The sequence below is a fragment of the Bos javanicus genome, chromosome 6 (assembly GCF_032452875.1).
Source record: "Bos javanicus breed banteng chromosome 6, ARS-OSU_banteng_1.0, whole genome shotgun sequence".
NCBI classification, from domain to species: Eukaryota; Metazoa; Chordata; class Mammalia; order Artiodactyla; family Bovidae; genus Bos; species Bos javanicus.
The window spans coordinates 116830394-116852232 of NC_083873.1; the positions used below are offsets into that span (position 1 = coordinate 116830394).

A 21839-nucleotide genomic window follows, 5' to 3' on the forward strand; every position below is an offset into this window, starting at 1 on the left:
GCCACCTCCTGCAGGCCTTGGACAGGGTGACTGAGGAAAACAAAGATGGCATCTGCCTGTTCAGGAAGCCCAAGTCCCACTCAGTCCCCCACCATCGGTTCACAAACCACCATTCCAGGCTATGCAACACACCCAGGAATGGAGAACTGCTGCATGGGGTTTGCATGCCAAGAAATGCTACCACACCGGACCTGCGATTCGATCAACACACACTGATTTCCACTGTTGATATAAAAAACAAGCACAACTCAGTCTTTCCAACTGCTGTGTATTATTCATCACGTAAACACAGCATTCCTATTGTTTAAATTGCTCCACAGCATGGAAAGTGACGGAGAGCTTCCCAAACATTACTACGTAAGGCCGGCATACCTCTCCCACCAAAGCCAGAGAAGTAGTACAAAAAAAAGCTATCGACCAAGATCAGTAGAGTAGGACCATAAAAAACAATGACATAACAGAAGCAAATCAAACCCAGTTATTGCCATACATAGTAAAATAAGGTATCATAGCTACAGAGCATTTATTCACAAATGATGGCTCAACATTAGGATGAACTACGTTACCATTTTAACACGTTTCAGGAGATTTCTGGTGAAGATGGCCAAATTATTATTTTTTTTAAAGAAAAAAAAAAGTGAACTATATATATCACCTAATTCAAAACAAGAGAGGGAAATCTCCAGATTCAGAAATGAGATGGGAAGAGCAATGAGCCTCCGGGAACGGCAGCAAGGGACAGGACACAGGCCTCCGAGCCAGGCCTGGAGCAGCAGGCAGGATCAGGTGGGCGCCCAGGCCCCAGAGAGCTGCAGGCTCAGAGGGCACAGAGTGCGGGGTCGTGGCCTGGGCCAGCCTCGGGCTCCACCACTGCCTCCTCTCAGCAAGTGGCCGCCCCCATGCTGCAGCTCCTGGGCACTAAGCACCGGCCTCGCCACAGGTCAGCGGTCAGAGCGCTGTGTGCTGAGCCGCTCCTCCAGCAGCCCAGGGCTGGGCCCACAGCAAACACCCCTGGAGGCCCCTGAAGAGACAGTCATCCTCAAAAACTGCCTCGGAAGGCGGTGGGGGCCCAAACCCCGAGCCAAGAAACAAACGGTGGGCCTGGGAGGAACGATGCTGCGCAGCCCTGCCAGGCAGCTGGGACTGCTCAGGGGCTTCTCCACTCCAGAGCCGGCCTGAGGCATGCCCCGTGGAGGACCGCAGGGAGAGCAGTCACTCCACGCCACTCAGCACAGCCAGAGTCCACCACACTGACGGCACCAGCTGCCTGAGCGGATGCGGAGCAGCAGGAAGTCTCCTCACTGCTGCTGGGAACACAGTTTGGTGGTTGCTCACAACACTGAACATACTCTCATCATACGATCCAGCAATCCCACTCCTTGGAATTTACCCAAGGAAGCTGAAAACTTACATCCACAGAAAAACCTGCATATGGAGGTTTGTATCAGTTTCATCATTGCCAAAACCTGGGAGCAATCAAGGTGTCCTTCAGCAGGTGAATGAATTGATAAACTGAGATCCTCAGACAATGGAATATTATTCTGCCCTAAAGAGGAACGAAGCATGAGACACGTTACAGCACGCGCACACCCCGCATGCACTGCACTAAGCAGAAGAAGCTGCTCACAGGACAGTGCTGACGGCTCCACTGTGTCCGCTCATATCACACAGCCTGCCGCAGCTCAGCTGGTAAAGAATGCACCTGCAACGTGGGAGACCTGGGTTCGATCCCTCAGTTGGAAAGATCCCCTGGAGAAGGGAACAGCTATCCACTCCAATATTCTGGTCTGGAGAATTCCACGACTGTATAGTCCATGAGGTCACAAAGAGTCGGATGCAACTTTCACTTTTTCACACAGCTTGCAGGATATTAAGTTCCCCGATCAGAGGTTGAACCCACGCCCTCAGCAGTGAAATTGCAGAGTCCTAACCAGGGGACTTCCTCAGTGATCAATGCAAAGAAATAGAGGAAAACAACAGAATGGGAAAGACTAGAGATCTCTTCAAGAAAATCAGAGATACCAAGGGAACATTTCATGCAAAGATGGGCACAATAAAGGACAGAAACACTATGGATCTAACAGAAGCAGAAGATAGTAAGAAAAGGTGGCAAGAATACACAGAAGAACTATTCAAAAAAGATCTTCACAACCCAGATAACCACAATGGTGTGACCTAGAGCCACACATCCTGGAGTGTGAAGTCAAGTGGGCCTTAGGAAGCATCACTATGAACAAAGCTAGTGGAGGTGATGGAATTCCAGCTGAGCTATTTCAAATCCTAAAAGATGATGCTGTGAAAGTGCTGCACTCAATACGCCAGCAAATTTGGAAAACTCAGGAGTGGCCACAGGACTGGAAAAGGTCAGTTTTCATTCCAATACCAAAGAAAGGCAATGCCAAAGAATGTTTAAACTACCTCACAACTGCACTCATCTCACACACTAGCAAAGTAATGCTCAAAATTTTCCAATCCAGGCATCAACTGTCCGTGAATCGTGAACTTCCAAATGTTCAAGCTGGATTTAGAAAAGGCAGAGGAACCAAATTGCCAACATCCACTGGATCATAGAAAAAGCAAGAGAGTTCCAGAAAAACATCTATTTCTGCTTTATTGACTACACCAAAGTCTTTGACTGTGTGGATCAGAACAAACTGTGGAAAATTCTTCAAGAGATGGGAATATCAGACCACCTGACCTGCCTCTTGAGAAATCTGTATGCAGGCCAAGAAGCAACAGTTGGAACTGACTATGGAACAACAGACTGGTTCCAAATAGGAAAAGGAGTACGTCAAGGCTGTATCTTGTCACCCTGCTTATTTAACTTACATGCAGAGTACATCATGAGAAGTGCTGGGCTGGAAGAAGCACAAGCTGGAATCAAGATTGCCAGGAGAAATATCTATAACCTCAGAAATGCAGATGACACTACCCTTATGGAAGAAAGTGAAGAACTAAAGAGCCTCTTGATGAGAGTGAAAGAGGAGAGTGAAAAAGTTGGCTTAAAACTCAACATTCAGAAAACTAAGATCATGGCATTTGGTCCCATCACTTCATGGCAAATAGATGGGGAAACAATGGAAACAGTGACAGATTTTATTTTCTTGGGCTCCAGAATCACTGCAGATGGTGAATGCAGCCATAAAATGAAAAGACGCTTGCCCCTTGGAAGAAAAGCTATGACCAACCTAGACAGCATATTAAAAAGCAGAGACATTACTTTGCCAACAAAGGACCATCTAGTCAAAGCTATGGTTTTTCCAGTGGTCATATATGGATGTGAGAGTTGAACTATAAGGAAAGCTGAGCACAAGAATTGATGCTTTTGAACTGTGGTGTTGGAGAAGACTCTTGAGAGTTGCTTGGACTGCAAGGAGATCAAACCAGTCAATCCTGAAGGAAATCAACCCTGAATATTCATAGGAAGGACTGATGCTGAAGCTGAAACTGCAATACTTTGGCCACCTGATGCAAAGAACTGACTCATCTGAAAAGGCTCTGATGCTGGGAAAGATTGGAGGCAGGAGGAAAAGGGGACGACAGAGGATGAGATGGTTGGATGGCATCACCGACTCCATGGACGTGAGTTTGAGGAAGCTCCGGGAGTTGGTGATAGACAGGGAGGCCTGGCGTGCTGAAGTCCATGGGGTCGCAAAGAGTCAGACACGACTGAGCGACTGAACTGAACTGAACCACTGGACCACCAGGGAACTCCCTGACTGCACTTTTATGAGGTCCCGAGAGTAATCAAATTCATAGAGACAGGAAGTACTGATAGAAAGCAGCTTGCAAGGCAATGGGGAAAAGAGAATGAAGAGCGGTGTTCAACTGGAAAACAGTTCCGTCTCACAAGATGGGAAAGCTCTGAAGCAGGTGGCAGTAATGGGTGCACAATAATGCGGATGTACTTAATACCCCTGAACTGTGCATGTAATGACGGTTAAGATGCCAATTTTTTGCACACATACACATGTGAAGAACATTCTGCTTTCAGGGAGTTTACATTCCCCTGGAGTTCCAGGAGAAACTAGGAAGGATCTGGGAAAGGCAGTTTTCAAAAAGATAATGATGGAAATTTTTCCAGAGATGAAACAAAACTTAAGTATTCAGATTAAAAAGGGCACCAGGGTTCTGAGCAAGATAAAGAGAAACAAATCAATACCTAAACACATACTTTTGTGAATATGAAGGACAAAAAAGAAAATCTTCACACCTAAGTCCCCATAAAGAATAAGTTAATGGATAGACTTCAGCACGAGGAGAGGAACGGAAACAGGCTTTGTGCAGCCTCAACTGAGAGGAGCAGATGGCAGAGCCTCTGCAAAGTGCTCAGGGAAGAGAGAATTTCTAATCTAAATTATTACCAAGCATGAGCCAAAGTGTATATTCAGACATGCGAAAACTAAGGGAGTTTAATATACATATTCCTTCCACAAAAGAAATGCTAAAAGACATACTAGAGCAAAAATACAAACCCAGAGGGAAAACACAGGACGCAGAAAATAGGGGGAGTGGTAATTCTAAAACCACTTTTGTATTTAAAAAAATGTGAGGCTTCCTTTCTCACATTTACTTACACTCCTTATAGAAACCCCAACTGCAATGACAGCCAAGAGTCTCAGGGACTTCCCTGGTGGTCCAGCAGCTAAGAGTCTGCCGTGCGATGCAGGGGAGACCGGGGGAACTAACTCCCAGCATGCCGCAGGCCGACAGAGCTCACACAGCACAGCCGCGCAGCCCACGTGCCGCAGCCGGGGTCTGCGCGCCAAAGCAAAAGACCCCCACGACGCGGCAAAGATCTGACGCGGCCAGGTAAATAAGTAAGTACTTTCAAAAAAGAATTACAAACGAAGGGTCAATCCACAAGGACAAAGACAACAGAGGAGTGGGTCAGCAGAGCGAACGTGGGGAAGCTGAAGGGAAGAGTCACCTCTCCAAGAGGCAAGCTGCTACTGCTGCTGCTGCAGGGAGGCTGGCGGCTTAGGGCACCTCTCGTCTACAAAGCCTTTCCCTTTTAAAATGTCTAAAAACAAAATGCAACATACAGTCGTTATAAAAGGAAAGAAAACCCTGATGCCCTTACAGTGAAAACCAAAAACGTGTTAGTTAAAGCAGAAACTAACAGCTCAGAGTGACGAATGGTTTTCCATGGGGAGCCAAGCATCACCGTGCAGCCTTGTGGAACAAGCTCTGAAGACGGCGTAACCCACTCCATGCACGTCACAGATGCTCCACTGCCGGCGCTGGCATGGCAAGCAGCTGGGGAGGCCACATGGAACAGAGGAGGGGTGTCCACGATGAAGGGAAAAGCACCACTCTCCAAAGAAGTGCCCGGATGACACGACATGGTTTAGAACCAGCCAGTGCGCACAGGCCCCTTTCCAACATGCGGAAGCAGGGCGGTAAACAGAGCACACACCTTGTTCCTGGGGAGCTGATATTCCAGAGGGGGAGACGGAGGGTCTAAGGTACAGACGGGGAGAGGGGAAGGGAAGGCCTGGGGGAGGGTGGAAGGGCGGCAGAAGAGCGTCCTCCCTGCGCTCAGGAGGCCGCCGCACCCGCCCTCCTGGAGCTCCAGGTGCAGCTGCAGCCTGCGGAGCCCATGCTGCGACGCTGAGCCGAGTCCCCAGGGGCAGGCTCAGTGCCGGACAGCAGGCAGGCCTCCCCCAGAACCCAGAGAGGCACCAAGCTCGTCACTCGTCCGGAAGCAGAAGAGAGACTTAAATGGAAAAGTCAAGTCTGCGAGCACAACGGAAGCGCGCACACATACTCCCTGACACTGCCTTGCTTTCCAACGTTTGCACAAGTCTCCCTGGAACAGACTGGTGCTGCCTCCGCACAATGACCATAGGACCTCCAGTCTCAGGGCAAAAAACTCCGTGTGGAGCAGCGGGATCAGCATGGAATCTGCTACAGAACAGGGACTGAGGACCCAGCAGCTCGTCACTCTGCCAGACTCTCTACTGAGAGGCTTTAGTTTACAGAATGGAGAACTCACTCACAGCAAAAGTTTTGCTCCTTCTGCAGACAGTAAGGCCTTTGTAACGGACCTGCTCCTTGTTTTGTGCTCACTTCAGAGAAGCTTGGCGCACAGGCCAGCTCGAGGCCAGCCCTGGGCACAGCCACCCGGGCGCTCTCTGCCTGTGGCCCATCCCTAGCCTTGCGCGGACACTCAGGCTGGCGCTGCCTCCAGCCCCAGGCCTGCTTGTCCTCTTGTCTCTGTGCAGAGCGGCAAATCTCGGGACCCCTCGCACTCTGCCAGGGATGGAAAATAGAGCAGCTGAAGCTGGGAACAATCAAGAAGTCCCTCAACTGCCACGCGAACCAGCAATCCCACTCCTAGAATCTACCCAAGAGAGAACTAAAAACATATATTCATACAAAAACTTGTACAAGAATTTTCACAAAATTATTTTTCAAAAGGAAAAAAAAACAACCCAATGTCCTAACAACTGATAAACAGATGAGATCAGAAGTGATCTGGACTCTGCTGGTGTCCAGCGGTTAGGACCCCATGCTTCTCCTGCTGGGGGCCCAGGTGTGACCCCTGGCTGGGGGAACTGAGATCCCACAAGCCACCTGGCGGGGGAAAAAGTGGACCCTGCCATACAATAGGACTTTCAGTCATAAAAATGAAATACTGACACATGCCATAACACGGACAAACCTCAAGGCTTCAGAAGCACCGCAGAGCTGAAGAAGCCAGTCACAGAAAGCCACTTACCACACGACTCTGTCTCTACAGCACGTCTAGAACAGGAGAGTCCAGAGACAGAAAGGAGAGTGGTGGCTGGGGACACGCAGGAAGGAGGGGTGACTGCTCAGCAGGCACCGGGCTTCCTACTGGGGTGACAAAAATATTCAGGATTTAGATAGTGGTGATGGTTGCATTAACACTGTACTGACAATGTACTAAAAAAAACCACCCAATTATATACTTCAAAAGAGCTTAACTGATTAATTTTATGTTAATTTTTAAACTATCAAATCTTTGGTTGAGTAGGAAAGGCATCATCATATTAAGATGTATCATTCACATATCTGTAAGGTATTTCCTATTTTCCCTCTAAAATATGCCTTACAAGGCATAATAGCAGGGGCATGTGCTACACGACACTGGGAGCCCGAAGTCTGAAGACCAAAGTCCCAACCGCCCCACCCATAGCCTGGCAGCCAGTGGGAGAAGTGGAGCGCACTCAAAGGACGGGGGCACTGGAGCGGGCGCTCCAGGCGGCAGACTGCAAAACAGCCCGCTGAGGCCACCTGCCAGGACCCTGCCGGTGGGTCCCGACCCATCGGCCCTCGGCGAAGCCCCCACCCAGAGCCCCGTCATCAGCTCCTGGACCTCCATCTCAACAGCGGGCCTGCATCGAGGGCCATTAGGCATCTGGGGAAAATTTAACTTGAGAGATAAAAATGTAAAAGCAAAAGAAAGCTAGGAAACTAGAGGAACACACTAGAGGGAAAGAGAGAACCCGCCAAGCACACATACTTGTCCTTGGCTCGCTCGGGCCACCCTGGAGCCTGGGCGCCTCCAGGAGGAGGTTAGGTGGCTGGGGACACGGCAGTGGAGAGACTTTTCACACTAAACTTTTCAACTCTGAAGCATGTGAACATATTATCTATTTATAGTTTTTCTTTCGATTTTTAAAGGAACATTGTGAAAATGTAAAAATATTTCCAAAATAATTTAAAAATCACTGCTCTCTTTGTAACTGCATTCCACAACCACTAAGGGGACAAACAGAGAGACCCAGATACCATGGTCCCTACAGAACTGCCAGAGCAGAAGAAAGGAGGGATGGAGGCAGGAAAGGAGATGGAAGGAGAAGAAAGATGAGGGGAGGAGGAAGAGGAAACCTAAGGAAACAGGAAAGTAAATGAGGAAGGGGCAGGAAGGAAGCAGCACGGGGCAGAAAAAGGAAAAAATCTGAAGACCACGCTAACGAAACATCCATGTGGCACAAGTTCCAGAAACACAAGATTTTTAAAATTCTCAAAGAGATCTGAACTGACATTCCTCCACAGAAGGCATACAGATGGGCAACAGGCACAGGAAAAGATGCTCAGGGAGCGCAAATGAAACCATAATGAGCCTCCACCTCATACCTGTCAGAATGGCTATCATCAAAAAGAGATCACAAGCGTTAGTGAGGCCACAGGGAAAAGGGAGCCCTTGCGCACTGCTGGTGGGCACGTAAGCCAGTGCAGCGACTGCGAAGAGAGAACAGATTCCTCAGGAATGGAAACCGGAGCTGCTGTGGGACGCAGCAAGCCCACCTCTGAGGACGCACCAGACAGAAATGAGCCCAGACACTGAAGACACGTCCACAGATTCACGTTCTGCAGCATCACTCCCAACAGTCCACGCGCAGAGACAAATGGAAAAAGAAAATGGGCTTTAGGGACTTCCCTGGCGGTCCAGTGGCTAAGACTCCATGCTCCCAATGCAGGTGGCCAGGGTTTAATCCCTGGTGGGAAAACGAAGATCCTGCATGTCACACAGAGTGGCCAAAAAAAAGGAGGGGGCTTATGCACATGGTGGAATATCATTCAGGCATTAAAAATGAAATTCTGCCATCTGCACATGGATCAGCCCAGAGGACGCTCTATTCAAACGTTGCATGCTCTCACTTTTACGTGAAATGTAAAATAAAAGTCACACTCGTAGAAGCAGAGAGTAGAATGGGCGGTTGGTTGCCAGAGGCTGAGGGGCAGGAGAGACCGAGAGGTACTGCCAAAGGGACAGACGTTCGTTTGTGAGGTGAGCAAGTTCTAAAGACACACAGTCCAGGGACTATAATCAGAAGAGCGGGCTTCGTACTCGAAACTTGCTGGGAGAGAAAATGTGAAGCACGCTCACCCCCACACACAAAAGGGAACTGAGAGAGGAGGCAGATGTGTTAAGTTGATTAGAGTGACCACTTCACAGTGCACATGGTGGATCAAATCCTTACATTGTACACAATTTTTTCAGTCCTAATTCCTTTTCTTTTCCAGTTTTATTGAGATGCATGCAGTCATGCAGCACTGTATAAATTTCAGGGCTTCCCAGATGGCACAGTTGTAAAGAATCCACCTGCCAATTCAGGAGACACAAGAGACTTTGGGAAGATCCCCGGGAGCAGGAAATGGCACCCTAATCCAGTATTCTGGGCCGGAAAATGCCATGGATGAAGAAGCCTGGTGGGCTACAGTCCAGGGGTCACGAAGAGTGGGACGCGACTGAGCACGCACACACGCTGTGTAAGCTGAAGGTGTATGGCACGATGATTCTGATGTACACAAGGAAATGATTTCCACGCTAAATTCAGTGAACGCCCATCACCTCACAGACACATGATGACACTCTCAACCCCACGGAGAGCTGCCTGTCACACCCCTAGACACTGCACACTGAAAACTGAAGATTTTACTTGTCAATTACACCATAATAAAGCTGGGGGAAATATAAACAAGTGGAGTCAAGATTTCTAAACATCAGCAAAGAAATAAGATGCCCAGAATCAAGAGGTTGAAAAGACCCACTGAGCACTCCACAGGATGAACACAAAAGAGACCACGTGGTTTGGGGTGAAGGTAGGTGACAGGCCAGCATCAGTTATCTTAAAAAAGGAAACACTCATGAAAAACCCCCGGATAACAAAGCAGTATCGTCAGATTTTTCAGCTATTTTCATTTTTGGCCACATTGCTCAGCTTGTGGGATCTTATTTCCCTGACCAGGGATTGAACTCATGCCCTCAGCAGTGACAGCAAGGCGTCCTAACCACTACACCACCAGGGGATTCCCATCTTCAGTTTTTTGAGAGAAGCTATTTTCAATCTAAATTACGTATCTAGACAAGCTATCATCAAGTTTAAACACAGAACAGATCATTTTGGCATGCAAGGTCTCTAAAATTTAACGCTGCCTCCCACACTTTCTGAGATAACCCCCCAAAAGACGTACCACCAAAACATGATGGCAAACCTTGGAAGACATGAGACCTAAGGGGTGAGTGGTCTCCCGCAGAAGACAAAGCGCCTGCAGCCGTGGCACACGTCTAGGAAGCCCCGTCTGGAGCAGGAAGACAAACAGTTCCAGCAGACAGGCTCCCCAAGGGAAAAACGCGTAACTGACCATCTCAAAAGGCTTTTTACACAACTCATCTGGAAAACCTGAGCCTGCATTAGTAACAGATGCATGGAAAACTAAGCAAATAGACAAAAAAAAAAATTTTTTTTCACTAGGAAAATTGTGTTCAGCTAAACAATGTAACAATTAATAAATATTCATTCAAACCAAAAATTGTTGGAACTCCCTGGTGGTCCAGCAATTAGGAATCTGCACTTTCACTGCCAGGTTTAATCCCTGGTCAGAGAACCAAGATCCCACAAGTCTTGCAGTGCAGCTAAAACACAAAACAAAATTTTTAAAATAAGTAAAAACTGTTAAAACTGTGGTATATTAGGTGGGAGGGGGATTATGGGGGGACACATGTATACCCATGGCTGATTCATGTCAACGTATGGCAAAAAACCCACAATATTGTAAAATAATTAATCTCCAATTAAAATAATTTTTTAAAATAAAAAAAAAAAGTCAAACAAAACCTGTGGCATATTAAAGATGGCCAAAAATTCTTTGTCATCCCCCCACCAAGAGATAAAGTCTATTTCTCCACATCCTTGATCCTCGCCCAGGCCTGTGGCTGCTCCCAACTGCACACAGCAAGAGCGATGTCAGGCTAGAGCTGGCCTCACCTCCGAAAGGACTGGCAGGGCTTCCCTGGTGGCCCAGGGGTTACGCCTCTGGGCTTCCCCTGCGGGGCACGGGTCCAATCCTTGGCTGGGGAAACTAAGATCCTGCGTGCCACACAGTCAAAAAACAAATAGATCAAACACATCCTTTTTTTTTAAGTGTTTTTATAAATAAATAAAAGGCTTGTCCGCAGGGGAGCTCCTTGACGGCTGAGTGGTTAGGACTTCGGGCTTCCACTGCCGTGGGCCAGTTTCAAGCCCAGGCAGTGGACCTGAGATCCCACAAGCCACGTGGTGCAACCAAGAAATAAGCAAAAGGATGGGCAGCTTCACTTCCTGCGGCAGGAAACAGCCACCATGCTGTGAGGAGGCCCAAGCTGCCTCAAGGGTGGCCCCAGCCGGGGAGCATGGCGGACCGGGGCCAACAGCCCCCGGCACCGGGCACCTTGGGAGTGACGCAGACCGACAGCACGCCGGCAGTGACAGGTGAGCCCTGGCACACAAGTCCACACTGCGAGACTGTAAACACACACACCACTGTGCTCTCAGCCACGGCTCTCTGGAACAGCTCATCAGCAAGGCGCAGACAGCCGGACACCACTGGACTCGGAAGACCGGGGAAGGGGAAGTGGGGCGGAAAGAACACTAAATTCTTATCTCTTGAAGATAGAACTGAACACATAACACACAAAACTCAAAGTTCTCAACTCTGTAAGATAGGCAAGTTTTTTTTAATAGATAGATATAAGAAACAGTTGAAAGAGCAAAGCAGTTGTCTCCTTGGAACAGTCACCTAGACTGCTGCATCTCGTTCTGACCCTCACAAAGGGAACTGTCTTTAGGGCACCTGGTTCAGTCTGATGAATGAAAAGCAAACAGGAAATATATCCCTAAACATTTGGTTGGTAAGATTAGTTATCTAAGTTTCCTCCCACTTTTCTGATTCATACAAATTTTTCATGAAATGTATTCTGATTACAAGAGATAAATGTTCTGGCTGCACCAGCTCTGCTGCAGCAGGCGGATCTCCAGGTGCAGCGTGTGGGGTGCCGCTCCGGACCAGGAACGTCCGCGGCCCCAGCACTGGGCGGGCCGAGTCCGAGCCCCTGGCCCCCAGGGACGTCCTGATCAAACCACCAGAGCCGCTTTAGCTCACTGTTCGCCTTGACAATCCGTCAAGGAACCACATGCCCTTGAAAAGCAGCTTTCCACAAACTCTAAGCTGGAATCCACAACTGTTTCTGTTACCTCATTCCCGTGCTGGGAACTCACAGAGGGAGGGGAGGGGAGGGGGCGCCAGGCCTGGGGCACCGGCCGAAGACGGAGCGGCTCGGGCCCTCTGCCGACAGGGCTGCTGTGAGCACCCAGGGCCTGAGACATGCACACAGGCTCAGCCTCCGCGCTGCACAAACAGAACACCGGTCACATCTTCAAAGAAGTTATAAGAAGCTGAACTTAAAGAAATAAATACTTTTTTCTACAGATTTCAGAACTCAACAGAAGAGAATCCGTAAACTGTCAACATGAGGCCTAATCCCAAGGGGTCTTCCGCAATCAGGGACAATTTCTGATGCATAATAAAGAGGGGAACCCTCAGGGGCACGCCCTTGGGGTCTCCCTGAGCTCCCCTGTGGGCGCTGCTCCCCCAGGCCCCCGCCTCGCACCTGAGGAAGAGCAAAGAGCCTGAAGCCGGCCAGTGCTCCCGCCCCAGGACCCCAGCCACAGAGCAGTCGGAGATCTTGGCACCCCACACTGGGCAGGGCCCAGGCTCCGAGTCACACAGACGGGACCCCTGTGGGCCCAGAGCAAGCTGCCCCACACGGACGTGCCCAGGGTCCTCAGTGCCCATCAAAGGCGTCCAGGTGGCGCTGTCCTTGGGGCACTGTGGGGAGCAGGGGCGAGGGCCGCCAGCAAGGAGCCTCCACTCGCAGGCAGGGCAGGTGGGGGACAGCAAGCCGGGAGTCCAGAGAGAAAGGGCAGTGACAGTGTGGGTGCCCCGGAGAAACTGATCTGGGGGTGAGGGCATCGACGACAGTTTTAAAAATTCCTCTTTAGCCTTGTCCTTGTTTCTAAACCTCGAAACCCAAGAAAATGAAATCTCACAAGAATAGATCTTGCTTGGACAGTGAATGGGCTGCTGTCTGGCTTTGTCAGAAACTCAGGGGTCACTGACACCCTCCCCACAACCCACGGGCCTCGTGGCTTGACTGTAGGCCCTTCCCGCTGACTCCTCTACGGAACCCGCGCCCCTCAGCAGGGCTGCGCCAGGCCTGAGCGCTGGGCCTTTGGGGAACTCCAGGCACAGTTCTCAGCGCGGTGGGCTCAGGCACCCTGCGAAGGTGGCCACCTGCCCCAGAGCTCAGGCCTCGGGAGGCAGAAGGTGGGCCCCAGCCCGTGCTTCTAAGATGGTCCGGGGTGGCCCACGCGGCCAGTCTGGGGACCAGGTCTGGAGGACCAAGTTACCGGGCAGCGACCTGGCTCACCCCGAGGCTTCCTTCTCGCTCGGAACGTGTACCTGTGCGCTGCCACCAGGAGCAGGGGCACGGGAACGTAACCAAGCACTCGGCTCTCAGGGCTCCAGTCAAAGGTCACGTGTCCCTTTCCACTGTCCAAAGCAAACCACGAAGCCACACCCAATTTCAAGGGGGGCAGTCTGCCCAGTCCCATGGGGCACGCAGAGAGACAGCTGGGGAGACTAACGCAGACAGCCAGCACACACAGGCCACCTCCCATGGCCTCGCCCCGATCCTCCCCCCACCAGCTCACAGATGACCCTGAGAAATGCGCTTTCCAAAGCAAACAGAGGCGCATCGCCCACCCTCACACGCCTGCCTGAACCCGCAAGGCCTCACGCTCCTCTGCAGATGAAAATGCTCCGTGCAGCCTCGAGAGCGGCCCCCGCCCCACAGCCTGCTCTGCACTCAGCGCCCTCCCCTCTGACCTTCGGCCCTCTCCTGCCACGGGCTCTCTGCCGGCGTGCCCTCTTCTAGAGCCCTCACCACCCGACCCCGGGCCCTCTTCCACGCTCTGTACGCGCCTCAGCCCCCAGGCAGGCGTGACGCCCTGTGGATGTACAGACGGACCAAGTGCAGCAGAGTCTGCAGCAAGTCTCCTTCACGACTTTCCCCCTCTGTCATGGAGACCACAAATGCACGAACCCGCTCCGTGTGCCGCCAGCACCCAGGCCAGCCGGCCCAGCTGCTCCTTCGCCACACAACTGGGAAGCAAGCCCCAGACGATGGGGCACTTCTTGACAAATTCTGTATGTGGCTCTACATGACACTAATTCCTTTCTTAAACAAAACCACTGTAACAGCTGAAAACAGGAAAGCTCCTGAATGAGAAACCGAGGCAGCGTTCCACTGTCAAAAACACACAAGTCGAGCTCCGCCTCACCCCCACCTAACTGGCCTGCCCGGGAGACACACAGCCCCTTTGTGGGAGGGCGACCGGCCACGGTGCCTCCAGGAGCCTGCATGGCCCACACTCCCCTTCTTCTCCGGTGGAGGAGGCCTGTCGCCAGTCCTGCAGGGCCGCTCGTCCTCAGCCAAACGGCGACCCTGCAGTGCAGCCTCCTGTGCTCCTTTCCCCACCCCGGATCTCCTGGTGAGTGCTTATGGGACCAAAGGCCTGATCAGTTTTCAGGTTCGGTTATTGAGCAAGACAGTTTCACAGATTTTTCAAAGATGTAGTCTTCTGTCCACCATCTCTCCCATTTCAGCCCCCTCACAGGTCTGTCAAGTCCAGGGGAGCAAGGACACGAGTTCTGGCTCATCAATGGAACACAGCTAATTTCCTAATTCTCCATGAATGGAGGAATGCCACCAGAAGTACATGGCCATACTAACGAAATATAACAGCCCATCCTCCTATTCCTGTCTAGACGGTCTGATGTTCAAATGTCCCCTGAGAGGCAGAACAATGAGTTCCCAGAGCACAGAAGCAGAGGTCAGGCCCTGCAGGAGGTCCAGCACTTATAGCCTGTGACTCTGGGTCAGTACTTAACATCTCTGGGATTCAGCTTCCTGCTGTGAGGATTCAGTGAGAGGAGGGAACGAAGATTTGCTGCTCTAAGACACAGGGGGAGCCACTCTGCACAGATGGCACCGACTTCCAATCTTTGGGGGGATGCAAACAGAAGGCTCTTATTTCTTTTCTTTTTCTGCTGTGCGCCCTGGGGGATCTTGGTTCCCCAGGGAAGGACTGGACCCAGGCCCTCAGCAGGGCAACCGGGCAGTCCTAACCACCACACCACCAGGGAATTTCCAGGAAGCTCTTATTTCTAACACATACTTCAATTGTAAAAACCCAGGAATTCAATTTTTATTAAATAAAAATCTTTAGGGGACTTCCCCGGTGGTCTAGTGGCTAAGACTCCAAGCTCCCAATGTAGGGGGCCTGGGTTTGATCCCTGGTCAGGGAACTAGATTCCATATGCCACAACTTAAAAAAAAATTCCCCCCTGGCACAACTAAGATCCAGCACAGCCATACACACACACACACACACACACATATCTTTGGGATAACAGAAGACTCGAAAGCATGAACATCTCCACGAGTTAACTCTCAGTTAACACTGGGCGCCGCTTGAAGCCCAGAAGACAACTTAGAGCTCACCCTGAAAAACTCAGAACCTGGAGACATGAAGGGTGAGAGCCCAAGCCATGTGCTGCCAGGACAGGGCCTGGCGCTCAGAGGAACAGCCAACCTGGGAGCATCCCAAGTGCCGTGGATACAGCGCTGGCAGCACCGGCGGGGAAAGGGGACGGAGGGAGCCACGTGACAGAGCGCGGCTCATCCTGGGGGCAGCAGCATGGCGATGAGACCTCACAGCAGCTGCAAGGGGCCCGCCAGTGAAGACCTCAGGAAAACACAGGGCCTTCACACCACGCCCAACACCAAGGGCTTCCTCCTCTATGAATAGGAAGGCACCAGGGACACCTCTCAGCTGGTAGGTGAGATCAGTTTCTTTTTGAAGGTACCGAGGTAAATCAGAAATGAGGCCCACTTTCCATTTTACTAGCTTGCAGTGAGACAAAAATGGTGCCCTCTCAAATCTTTCGAAATGTCAGTGTTAGGGTCACTCAGCCGTCCCCCCTTACCCTCAGTGCCATGCGCTGCCCCAGCCCATGAGGGCCACGCCGGCCCTCTCTCCTGCGTCAGTCCACCCTTCCTGGAGACTCCCTGGGTCTGGGGAAGGCCATCGTCCTCGAGCACTGGCTTACCAGCTTCCTCCCTGGCCTGTCTCACCTGCCCTGGGCCTCCACCTTTGCCACCTCACACCAGGGCAAGCACAGTCACACCACTGCCCTCGATCCACACCACTTCTCACGCACTGGCCAGCACACAGGGGCTGAGAGTCTTCATACAGTCATTGAAGGACTGACATTCACTCAGGTACTGTTCTAGGCACTGGGAACCTGACAGTAGTTAAAGCCAAAAGGAGAAAAATCTCCACTGTTATAGACCTCTTGATGCAGTCTGGCACATAGACAAATAAGGAAAACACCCGGAATGTCAGAGGATACAAGCTAGGCAAAAGAAGTGGAGGCAGACGGGTAGGGCCAGACAGCAAAAGGATATCATAAATCAGGGGTCAAGGGTGGTGCCTGAGAAGGGAAGTTTAAGCAAAGACTTAAAGGCAGGTAAAGAGCCAGCCAGGCAGGTGTCTGAGTAGAAGGAACTGCAGATGCAGGGGCCAGGGGCCAAGTATGGCTGCAGTGCCTGACACAGGCCAGAGGCGAGCGCAGCTGAGACAGAGGCCGGGCGGGCCGGGAAGGGGCCGGCCAAGCACCAGAGCTCAAGACACACTCCTGAGGGCTCCCAAGGCAGGCAGGGGTCTGGGGCCACTTTCTAGGAGTGAGGTGCACGATGAGAGCTGAATGAGAAGGAATGCGTAGGAAAGCCAGTGGTGCCCACATAGGCACTAGAGTGAGTCTGTGTGTGTGTGTGAGGGTCACAGGGGAAAGCGGAGGTAAAACTGACCGAGTAGAGGCCCAAGGAAAAGCTCAGCCACAACAGAGGGCTGAAAAGACCAGGTGAGATCAAGCTAAGGAGTGCAGTGAGGGAACTCCCACTGCCATCCAGCAGTTAGGACTGCAAGCTTGCACCGCGGAGGACCCAGGTTCAATTCCCGGTTGGGGAACTGAGACCCCACAAGTTGCACAGCACAGCCAAAAAAAAAAAGTGCAGTGAAAGGCAGAAAGAGCAGTGAGAGATTGGTCTTGAACCCCAAAGGGCCCTGAGATCCCTGAAAAGTGGGCTCTCACAGGACCACAAGCGCATTTCAGAAAGACAGGCAGAGCACGGAGAGATGACTGAGGGGAGGAAAGCTGGAGTCAGAAACACTCTTCCTGACCTGTCAGCCTCCCTAACACAACAGCAAACACAAGTGAAAAATTAATTACAATGTGAAACACTACTGATAGAAACATACCCTTAACAGCATAACAAACTTATTTCATACCATTGATTCTTTCTGTGACAACCCAGTTAACTTAAAAATTGAGCTCCCAACTCCAACTCCTTCCAGGAAGACAAAACATTCTTCTCTCCACATCCACCAGGGAAGTTTCACCACTAGGGCTGTTGAGCACCAGGCTGGCACTCAGCTCAACCACCACTTAGCCATTTCCATCCTTGTATACCTTGTTGAAAGTATTAAGTATTACAGATATTAAGGCGCTCTGAAAAATTCATCTTTGGCCCTTTGCTTTCTGGAAGACAGACTCAAGAACAATACTAATTTGAGATATCTTGAATTTTTTAACTGGCAAAGCAAATCTCATCAAATCAATCAGCTCCTTCAAACACTATACTGTAACCAACAGAAAAGTGCAAAATGCTGACCAATCGCTGGGGTAACTCATTTAAGTCTTTTTCTCCCCAAAGTGCTTACCCTAAATAACAATTCCTAAAAACAAAGTTAACAAATCACATAAAGACAGTTTGCAAAGTATAAACATAATCCTCTGGAACTTCCATGTCACCTCCTGCTTCTGTATATATTTTTACTTTCCCCAGGGACAGGGAGAGAGGTACGGTAGAAACGTCACTGCTTGATTCATCCTGGTGGTACATACAGGTCTGTTCTGTTACTTGTTGTACTTATATGCTTGCAATATTTCACAGTTAATTTTTATTTAACATTTGAGTTAGCTACAAAGACAAAAGGAAAAGAAAGGAAACAGGCCTTCCTGGCAAACAGTGTCTTGGCTCCCTGATTAAAGCAGGGAGACCTTAAGCCAGCCCCTTACTTTCCATATTCAGTTACTTCCAGAAGGGCCCTTTCTGCTTCACCAGGACTTAAAAAAAGAGAAGCAAACAGGCCACAGGCTGGCATTAAAATGGGTTGTTTGTCCCAAGTCATAAGCCCATTTACTCAGCACTCACTGAGTGCCTGCCATAGGAAGGCATGAGCAGAGGCCAGATCACCCGAGACTGTAAGAATCCTACCTCCAAGAGCTCATCCAAAAGGGAAAAAGGTCACATAAGGCCACTGAAGGGCTGAGTCCTCTGTGTTCAAAATGGGAGGACACGGCTTCCCAGTGGTTAGGAACCTACCTGCCAGTGCAGGGGATACAGGTCTGATCCCTGGTCCGGGAAGACTCCACATGCCTCGGAGAAATTACGTGACAAACTACGAAAGCCTGAGCACGCACAGCCCATACTCCGCAAAGAGAGTAGCCCCTGCAAGCCACAACTAGAGACAGCCCGTGCAAGTGCAAGGAAGACTCAGCACAGCCAAAAATAAAATTCAAATAATAAAAAAAACTTTAAGGAAAAGACAAGCAGTGGTCCACACACAACACCAGTCCATGCAGAGGCCTGGATCAAGACAGGTCACCACATATTTGAGGAACAAGGACCCAATTACTGCAGCCGGGCAAGGAGTGAAGCTTAGAAGACTAAGAGGCTTATCCAAAATTGCATACATTCTATAGCCAAGCATTATATCCAAACAAAAAACAAAAATCAACCAACCAAAAACCATATACCAGAATATGTAAGTAAAAAGCTTAATAACTTCAACTCCCACTGATTAAATGTTTACTTAGAATTGTTTACTGAGAAAGGCTATTTGTCTAGATTAAAAATGGCAGGAGAAAATAAATTTGGAACTTTAGCTTCACCTGAGCACATGCTTGTGTGTGCTCAAGGACAACCCCAATCTCATATAGCAACATTTTATTAGTGTTTTCTATCCCCTCACCAGCACTTCTTAGTAAATATAACTTCACCTACTTTTACCTGTTTTAAACTGAAGCGTCAAGCCATAAAAAAGGAAGTAACTAGTTAGTTTACATTATGCCATATGAGTAAGCCTTTTAAAACTGGACTACTTGTAGGGGCTTCCCTGGTGGCTCAGTGGTACAGAATTTGCCTGCCAAAGCAGGAGACATGGGTTCCATCCCTGGTCTTGGAAGATCCCACGTGCTGCAGAGCAACTAAGCCCGTGCACCACAACGAGTGACCCTCGGACTTGTGCTGCACAAGCGAGGCCACTTCAAGAAGCCCACGCACCGCAACTAGAGAGTAGCCCCCACTGTCCACAACCAGAGAAGGGCCTGAGCAGCAGCAAGGACCCAGCACGCCCAAAAGTAAATTTTTTTTTTTAATTGGACTACTTGCAGGAGGAGAGGTCATTTGAATAGGTGGCAGGCTTGACCCACTCTTCCCTAAGTCACAAGATCTCTAATTCCTAACGTGTAAGTCTCGCAATTCCGACTTATTCCTCATTTGAGTCCTCACATTTAAGCAGGTACTATTTAAACAGCCCTGTTTAAATCGGTGGAATAAAACCCATAAACGTAGTAGTCACATATGGTAGCCTGTTTAACTCACTGTTTTGTTCTGTTGTGTCTCCATAAATTTCAAATTATGTTAGTTTAGACATAATATATATCACAAATGTGCACACAGAATAATAAACTGCCCTTTTTTTTTTTTTTTTGTAGTGCCACACAGCATGTGGGATCTTAGTTCCCTGACCAGGGATCAAACCCATGGACCTGCACTGGAAGCGAAGAGTCTTAACCACTGGACCACCAGGGAGTATCAAGCCCATCACTTTTTGAAATTCAGAAAGTTATTTTTCTGATACTTTTAAATTGGAATGTTCACCACTGGAATCCCAGCCCAGCCTGATCTGCAGTAATGCAGTCAGGAGGCGAGGATTTTTGTATTATATAGATCAGAGTTTAAAAAAAAAAAAAAAGGCTTACAGAAACTCACAAACGTGCAGAAAGTACTCACTTTACCAACCACTGGCCCAAAACTGAAGGCTGCGGAGCGTCTGAGAAAATGGAAGAAAAGAAAAGGAAATGACTCAAAGTAATCGTGCTTAAGGCCTGAGTCCTCTTCACTTCCAGGCGGCAGTTTAGATTTGAACTCCGGTCGGTGGTGGGGCGCCGGAGCACGCACGGAGCACACCAGGAAAGGGCTGCGCTCCCACGACTGGTTTCCTCCGAGCTACTGGTTGGAGTGGTGCTTTTTCATGTTGCTCTGGTCACACTTACACATGTAACGAGGACATGGAAAACATTTGGGAAAATGAAAGCGCTGCATAAATGAGATGGCTCCTAACTTATCTTCCATCTCGACCATCTCATTTTAAAATACATAAATATGACGGTCGGTGTTATCAACGCGCAGTGGCAACGTTAACTTTTTAAGTCGTTGGGCGATTAGGGAACACGTATCTCGGCGTTTAAGTCATTTAAAAGTCAAGGCCTTAGAGCGCGGGATTGTCAGTCCTCAAGAACTTCCCTAACCTCGCTCTGAAGTCCCCCGAACCGAGGGGGTCCCCGGTTCTGGGACGCGCGCACACGCGCCCCGAGCCCTCATCACCTGCCTCAGCAGCACTAACTTGTCAAGCCTGTGGCCGCTCACGTCCCGGCACCGGCGCGGACACCGGGGGAGCAGACGCCGGCGGCACCGGCTCCTGTGCCCTCTGCCCGGGCTCGAGACCCGCGTGTCTTCAACGCCGAGATTTTTTTTAACTGCCCTCTGGCGAGCGGGGCAGAGCCTGCCGGGCGGCCCCGGCCGCTCCATCGCGCGCGCCCCCGGGGCCCCGTGAGGGAACCACCGTCCGGCCGAGCGCGGGCGGCCGAGGGCCGGCAGCCCCCGGGCGGGGTCCCCGCGCCGCCACCTGCCAGGCCTGGGGCTCCCGGCGCCCGCGCTGACCAACGGCCGGTAGCCCGAGTGTCAACCGGGGCCTCGGCGGACAAAAAAGCGCCTCCCCGCGGCCCCGGCCGCCCCTCCCGCCGCCGCCCGGCCCCGGCCCCGACCCGCGCCTCACAAAGGCCGGCCCGGCCCGCTCGGCGCCGCAGCGAACAAAGGCCGCCGGCCCGCGTCGGGCCGGCACAGGTGCAGCCGCCGGCCGCCGGGCCCAACATGGCCGCGCCCGCCCGGCCCCTCAGCCCCTCAGCCCCTCAGCCCCTCAGCCCCTCAACCCTCCGCCCCTCAGGCCCGCGGCGGTTGGGCCAGCGGCGCCAGTGACCTGTTGTGCGGCGCATCCTCAGGCAGCGGCGGCTCTCCGGCGCGGCGGCTCCGGCTCCGGCGGCGGCGGCGGCCGGGAAGGGGGCCGGGGCCGGGACCGCGCGGGGGAGGGAGGCAGGGCCGAGGGAGGGGAGGGGGCGGCGGCGGCGGCGGCGGCGGCGGCGGGCGCAGCGCGGCCAGGCCGAGGCTCTCCGCGCGCGGCGCCGACCCCGCCCCCGCGCCTCCCGCCCGCCGCCGCCGCCGCCGGGCCGCCGCCGCCTCGCAGAAGCCGCGGGAAAGTGCGCGCCGCTGATTGGCTGCGGCGCCCGCGGGGCTGCGGCCGGGCTTTTCAAATCCGCGCGGGGCGGGGCGGCGGCGGCGGCCCGGCGGGCGGGCGGGGGCCCGGGGGCCGGGGGTCTGGGATAACGGCCTGCCGCGGGGGTGCCGAGAGCGCGGGCCGCGGAAGGGGGCGCGGGAACCCCGCGAGCCGCCTCAGCCTGGCGCCGGGCGCGCGCCCCGCTCCCGCTACTCGGCACGGGCGCGCGCCAGGCGGCGGCTCAACCGAAAGCCCGGAGCCCGGAGCCAGACCCCTGAGCGCGCGCGCGCGCGATGACGT

The 21839-nt window shown here is 51.6% G+C and overlaps 1 protein-coding gene across 8 annotated transcripts in view; it reads right to left on the bottom strand.

The window, feature by feature from the left end:
* NSD2 (nuclear receptor binding SET domain protein 2) overlaps nucleotides 1-21338 on the bottom strand; it is a 79318-nt gene extending 57980 nt beyond the window's left edge. For 4 of the 8 annotated variants that reach the window (XM_061421035.1, XM_061421029.1, XM_061421036.1 and 1 more), the window contains exons 1-3: nucleotides 21246-21337; nucleotides 20000-20039; nucleotides 6725-6843 (exon numbers count right to left, since the gene is read on the bottom strand). The gene's annotated coding sequence lies outside the window, so the exon portion shown is untranslated. Of the gene's footprint in view, nucleotides 1-6002; nucleotides 6256-6724; nucleotides 6844-19999; nucleotides 20583-21245 lie in introns of those variants that run through there. The other 4 variants (XM_061421031.1, XM_061421034.1, XM_061421030.1 and 1 more) reach the window with 4 other exon arrangements.
* Nucleotides 21339-21839: the final 501 nt, after the last annotated feature.